This window comes from Neofelis nebulosa, chromosome 10, assembly GCF_028018385.1.
Source record: "Neofelis nebulosa isolate mNeoNeb1 chromosome 10, mNeoNeb1.pri, whole genome shotgun sequence".
Lineage (NCBI taxonomy): Eukaryota > Metazoa > Chordata > Mammalia > Carnivora > Felidae > Neofelis > Neofelis nebulosa.
In genome coordinates, this window is record NC_080791.1 from 82737310 (window position 1) to 82744187 (window position 6878).

At 33.7% G+C, this 6878-nt stretch overlaps 1 protein-coding gene across 6 annotated transcripts in view; it reads left to right on the forward strand.

The window, feature by feature from the left end:
• Positions 1 to 6878, forward strand: part of METTL15 (methyltransferase 15, mitochondrial 12S rRNA N4-cytidine) — a 207490-nt gene that overhangs the window by 11908 nt on the left and 188704 nt on the right. The gene's annotated exons all lie outside the window — the stretch shown is intronic.

Genomic DNA, 6878 nt, shown 5'->3' on the forward strand with positions numbered 1-6878 from the left:
CATTTCCTTAGACTGTCAAATTTAGAAATTCCTCTTAGAGTTTTGAGGTGGAGCATATGGGAGTATGGAACCCAGTGATAAATTTAATATAATGTTTTCAATGGGAATTTATATAGTTAATGTTATTTATAAAATGCTTGCTTGTGTCTCGTTATAAAAAATGTTGAGAATTGATGCAGAAAGAAGTTTTCTGGTTACTTTTTAAAATTTTACTTGGTATATATAAAGGAATAAAGCTTTTGTAACGAAATGAGCTATTCAGTCATACCTAAAATGTTAGTTTCTTTAACATTTCCTTTAAAGTTTTTGATATAAATGTGTCACTTAAAACTAAAAGGAAAATAACTTGTTTATGCTTATTTTTCATAATGATATGATACTATTTAAAATACTTATTTTACATGTATTTTTGTACACATTTATGTAAATAATACATATATTAATTTTCATATTGAAATCTTTAATAAGTGCTGTATATTTCTTGCATGTATATCCACCCTTTCCTTTAAGTTCAACATCCATGAGAATATTCTTGCTTTTTTACCAGCGAATTAATGCATTTTTATCACTGAATATAATTTTTTTCATTGGAGTTTACAATCAAATTAAAGAGGGCATAGGAAAAATAAGGCCAATTACTTAACTTGATTGTTTGGCCTATCCAATGTCTTCACATTATCGTCCTACAATTTGGTCATTTTTGTAGTCCAGAAGCTGAATCTTTATTACATTGCTACTATTAAAATATAAGAATAAAGATTTTTAAATTTTAAGTTCAACTTAAATGATAGGAACTACAGTTTTAAAAATCACTGGTCCAGTTAAAACCCCCCAAATAAATATGTTTCTGTGGTTGTGAAAAATGATGTTCCACCATGTCTAAAAGTCAGCTTTATGTACTGATTTTTAAAATTTATTTAAGAGTCATTCTTTTAGTTCAGTAAATAGAGACCCAGGAAGAAAACAGAGGTCCATTCTAGAATGGAAGCTCAAAGAAAACAGGAGAAATAAGAATTTTTTTGTTCCCAAAACACATTCTCATGAGTCATCCTGGGTACTGGTTACTCTCTATTTAGGTCAGTCAGCACTAGTCCTTAATCAATAGTCTAATCATAGTTACTGCAAGAGGCTAGGTTCAGTGGTTCTCTCTTTTCCTATTGTTTTTCTAAGTCCCATACTGTTTTTAAGAGTGGTAGGAAGTATACCTTGACCTTGTAAGTTCTCATAATATTTTATTTTATTCTTCCTACACTACTTTCTCCTCATATAACAAACTACTGAGCTGTAAGTAGCATACTTAAAATGTTATTTTATAATAAACCAAGTTACAAAGCTTTATGATGACTCATCTTCTTGTAATGTTCTGTGAACCCTCTCTCTCTTCTTTTTTGCGGGTGCTAGTTTTTGTTTCTCTTGGGTGAAACAAATACCATTTACCAGGAGGTAATGTGCCTTTAAAGGTTTTATTTACTTTGATGAATGTCGTTTTAGAAAGTGTTTTTGTGCATTTTTTTATAGTTACTTATTTTTCTTCTTGTTCTGTGTAAACATTGCACTTGTTTGGTCCTCAGTATATGAGATGTCATTATATCACATTTCATACTAATTTAAACATATATTTTATCTTTGTCATATTTATTTTCTCTGAGTGGCATACAGTATTTTTCTATATTTATAATTAAGTTTCCAAATAAAACCTAGCTTTTTCTTTTGTTGTATGTGTTTTTCTTTCTGGAAAGCAAGTAAGTTAACTCTGGATGTTGAATATATTCATAAAGATGGAGGTTTTTCCACATGAGGCCAGTGTTTGCTAGGAAGAATATTATTAATAATAATAGCATAGAATTATGTAAGATTTTACTGTTGGCAAAGCACTTTCATATATTGTCTGTGCTTTTCGTTAGGTCCGATCTCAGTAGCTTTTTGTACAAAGTACTATGTTAAATGTAGAAAGTAGGAAAGGAAATATTTCCAGTGCTTCTGTGCTACTGGAACCATGTAGTAATAAATGATATTGGTTGGATTTGAATGCTTCTAGCTAATAATCAGATTATGCAGTATGCTTTTTAACTCCACCATTAGTGTTAGTTCCCTTGTATCTAGTGGTCAGACTACAAGATCTTCAGGATCTGTATTTGGTCCCTTAATCCCTTACGTCAGCCATTTTGGTCTAATATCCTTAGAAAATAGATAACTAGTTTCCCAAGCACTCTAGGGACTATGTTAGTACTCAGTCATTCAGAGCACATTATGCTGCTTTTGCCATCACAACACTCTGCAAGGGGTCCTGACACATCTCTTTGGTCTACTTTCTAGGTTTTTCAGAGCTTGTTTCAAGATCGATCTTTCATTCTGGCAAGGAAACCTTGTATTTCTAATGACAGGAGAGGGAGGCATATTTGTGTAATAAAGGTATAGGATAAATTGACTAGAGCCATTAAGTGACTAAGGCTTAGAAATGAAGGTGGAGGGAAAGGATAGGGTCAAGGGAAGGAAACTGTTAAGAGGATGATTTGAAGAACAGTATTAATACTAAAGAGAGAAACAGCTTCATGAATTTCCATCTTTTATATGTTTTCAGTTCTTTCTCCTACACCTTGCTACCATATGCCTCTTCTCTGTGTTTTGATTTTACTGTTTCTTTGCAGCAGAAATCATGAAAAAATTGAGTTTATTCTCCCCCACCCCCTTTTTATTTTTATTTATTTTTATTTTTATTTATTTATTTTTTTTATTTTTGGGACAGAGAGAGACAGAGCATGAACGGGGGAGGGGCAGAGAGAGAGGGAGACACAGAATCGGAAACAGGCTCCAGGCTCCGAGCCGTCAGCCCAGAGCCTGACGCGGGGCTCGAACTCACGGACTGCGAGATCGTGACCTGGCTGAAGTCGGCCGCTTAACCGACTGCGCCACCCAGGCGCCCCTCCCACCCCCTTTTTAAAAATGACCTTCATAATTGTCCTATGAAGACTAACTTTTCCACCAATATAGGATATCATCACTAAGATGATTTCTTCTTTGAGCCATATGTATGAAACCAACATTGTTAAATAGAAGGACTTCCTCTGCATCCTTGCCAACACCTGTTGTTTCTTTTTGTTAAGTTTACCATTCTGACTGGTGTGAGGTGATATCTCACTGTAGTTTGGATTTGTATTTCCCTGACAATCAGTGATGTTGAACATCTTTTCAAGTATCTGTTGGCCATCTGCATGTTGTCTTTGGAAAAATGCCTATTCGTGTCTTCTGTCCATTTTTTAACTGAATTATTTGGTTTTTGGGTGTTGAGTTTTATAAGTTCTTTACATATTTTGGGTATTGACCCTTTGTCAGATGTGTCATTTGCAAATATCTTCTCCCATTCCGTAGGTTACCCTTTACTTTTGTTGATTGTTTCTTTCACTGTGCAGAAGTTTTTTATTTTGATGAAGTCCCAATAGTTTGTTTCCCTTGCCTCAGGAGACATATGTAGTAAGAAGTTGCTATGGCCGATGTCAGAGAGGTTACTGCTTGTGCTCTCCTCTAGGATTTTAATGGTTTCCTGTCTTACATTTAGGTCTTTAATCCATTTTGAATTTGTTTTCATGTGTGGTATAGGAAAGTGGCCCGGTTTCATTCTTTTTCATGTTGCTGTCCAGTTTTCCCAACACCATTTGTTGAAAAGACTATCTTTTTTCCATTGGATGTTTTTTCCTTCTTTGAACCACAACCCATATAGTTGTGGGTCTATTTCTGGGTTTTCTATTGTGTTCCATTGATCTTTGTGTCTATTTTTGTGCCATTAAAATACATGTGTTTGTAAATGTATGTGTAGAATCATATGGGAATAGCTGTATGCTTCACACTCTGAAACCACGGTGTATACCGTCTTTCAAGTGTCATCTTCTTTCATTAGAAGTTTCTACATATATGTGTAGACATATATGTGAAAGCTATATGCTTAGCTGTGTATAAACTGTTACTCAAATAACACCTTCTTTCATTGATATATATGTTTGTAAACATATGTATGAAACACGTGGGAATAGACCTATTCTTACCTGAATGAAACTACACAGTATGTAATGTGTGTTTCAAGTAACAACAACGACAAAAAGAAAGACTTGATTTTACTTCAGTTTAAAATGATCAAAATGGTGAATCACTTTAATGAATGAATCAATTTCTCTTGCTAAGGAGGATTACTGTAGAATTTAAATACAAAATGGGATTTTTAGAAATGAGAATAGAGATACCAATGAGAGAGAAATGTTTTATAATGTTTTCTTGTGTTAATGATTATTTTTGTAATATGTTAGTAACAGAAACTGCCCAGATTTTTCTAAAGTTACAAAGTTTTCCCCTGAAAAGCCATTAGCTTAAAGCATGATTCATAACATACAAAACAAAAAAATTATTTCGGGATTCATTCAAAGTATATATTAGAAATTCGTTGAGAAACGTATATCAGGGACATTTAATCAGTTCTGCTTAACGTGACTATGCCTTCTGAAAGCCAGAGGTGAGAAGTGGTGTTGTGTCAGATTCTTCAGTTCCTGTAAAATCTTCCATAAGTAGATTGACACTACTGTGGCTCTATTATGCTGAATGTATTATTTCTGAACCTTTTGCAATTGGTATCCATCTAAAACTAACATTTTTTGTTTGTTCATTTTATTTTCTGTGTGTTCTGTTCTGAATTTTTTAATTACACCCAAGCTATCTTACTTGACACATTTGGTTTTATAATTATATATGGGAAAAAATCCAAAAAGTAATTGTTTTTTATAAATGATTAATGAATGACTTTTGCCAGAATTATTTTTTCTGAAGATGTAACCATAAAAATTAGAAAGTTCTTTTGTTCATGGCTAATCAATAAATATTTATTGACCAACTGCTTGGATATGCCTCAGTCTATTTGGACTGCTATAACAAAACTCTATAGATTGGGTAGTTTATAAACAACATAAACTTATTTCTCACAGATCTGGAGGTTTAAGTTCAGGATTGTGGTGCCAGCATGGTAGGACAAGGGACTTCTTCCTGGTTCATTGCAGGCACCTTCTTGCTGTGTCCTCACATGGTGGAAGGGGCTAGGGATCTCTCTGGAGGTTCTCTTAAGGCACCCATCCCATTTATGAAGGCTCCATCCTCATGATTTAAGCACTTCCCAAAGGCCTCACCTCCTAATACCATCATCTTTGGGGGTTAGGATTTCAACATAAGAATTTTGGGTAGATACAAACATTCAGAGCATAGCAAGGTACACATTTTTCTTCCATTTGAGGAAACAAGAATATAATCTGGTACCCACCAAAAATAGCTTAGAGTTTCCTATTGAAGGTAAGAGAGAAGCAGCCTAGGTTTCAGGATAGGAGACTGTTGACAAAACTAATATTAAATGATATATCAAAGTTAATATAGATTTTCATTTTGCTGAAATAGGAGCAAACTCTAATTGAGTTATGATCTGCAAAGGCAGATATTCATTTGTATGGTGATATGAAAACTAAGATATTAATTTATGTTTTAAATAGGATTCAATATTGCATTTCTGTCTAGTTCATTATGTCAGTTTAAGATGTTAACCACAGTGTTGCATACCTCGGGCCCTTTTCACTGTACTTCTATGATAATGGGAAAACAAGAACTAACTAATTAAATGAGAAAACAAACCATAGCTAACACTTATGTTTGATTTTGAATTAGGGTGATTGCATATTTAGTTACCACTTTAAGTATTATAACTGTTTTTGTTCACTTGTTGTGCATTGGTTTTTCGATAAAAGTCTTCTAAAATCTGATCTTTCAAAAATGCAAACTTACTTACCTTAGAATATATGCATTTAAGTTAAACTTTTCTTAATTGACTTATGGTAGTAATTTTCAATATTCTTTTTCTGTTCTGTGTAACAGTGATATTCTTAGTGCTTTAATTTCTCCCTTATCTAAATCCCTACATGGCTATGTATTTCTAGATGCTTTTTGTTTTTAAATTATTTCTGCAGGTGTTCATTTTGTAGTATGCAGACTTACAGCAAGAGCTACCTACTTACTTACAACATAGAGCTAATCTAAGCAAATTGGGGAGTTTGTAGGTGAAAGTAGATAACACATTTATTGAGTCAAAAAAAGCCTCAAATACTCATCGCTTAGTTATCCACATGACTGGCTTCCTTACTACTGGTCTTTCTTTAAAAAACACCTTTTTAGAGACCCCCTTCCCTGGCTACCCTATCTAAAATTTCAGCTACCACCCACCCCCAATAGTTGGTGTCCTCTTTTCTTGCTTTTTTTTCTTTTTCTTCAGCACTTATCACTAATATATATGGTATATATTTAATTTTCATCTTGCTTCTTAACTGTCTGTTGCCCTTGTCTTATGCCCTTCCTCTGTGGAATCCTAGAATATAAGCTTCATGAAAGCTTGGATTTTGGCTGGGTTTTACAACCCTATCCTCAACCCTGAAAACAATTTATGGCACATAGAAGGTGCCCCATAAATATTTTTTGAAATAATTACTGAATGGAGGAATGAAAAGAAAGATGCTAGTAAGAGAGATGTTAAGGAGAGAGATGTGGCAAGTGGTTGGATGAAGACCAAAATTAATGAGTAGTGATGGTTGTGGAGTTGGAGAGGAATGGATAGATCTGAGAGATATTTAGGAGGTAAAAACACTGGCTGAAACTGATACTTATTAAAACACTATTTTTACGTTAGACACTGTGTTAGGTAATGGGGATACAGAAAAGAAATAACCTGTGGTAAAAGAGCTCTCTGGAATAAAGGTATCTATTTTAGAGATAATGTATAGATTGCTTTGGGATAATAGTAAGGAAACACTTCTGCCTGGTGTTTCACAGAAGATATGGAAAGCTAATATACATTTTCAGAG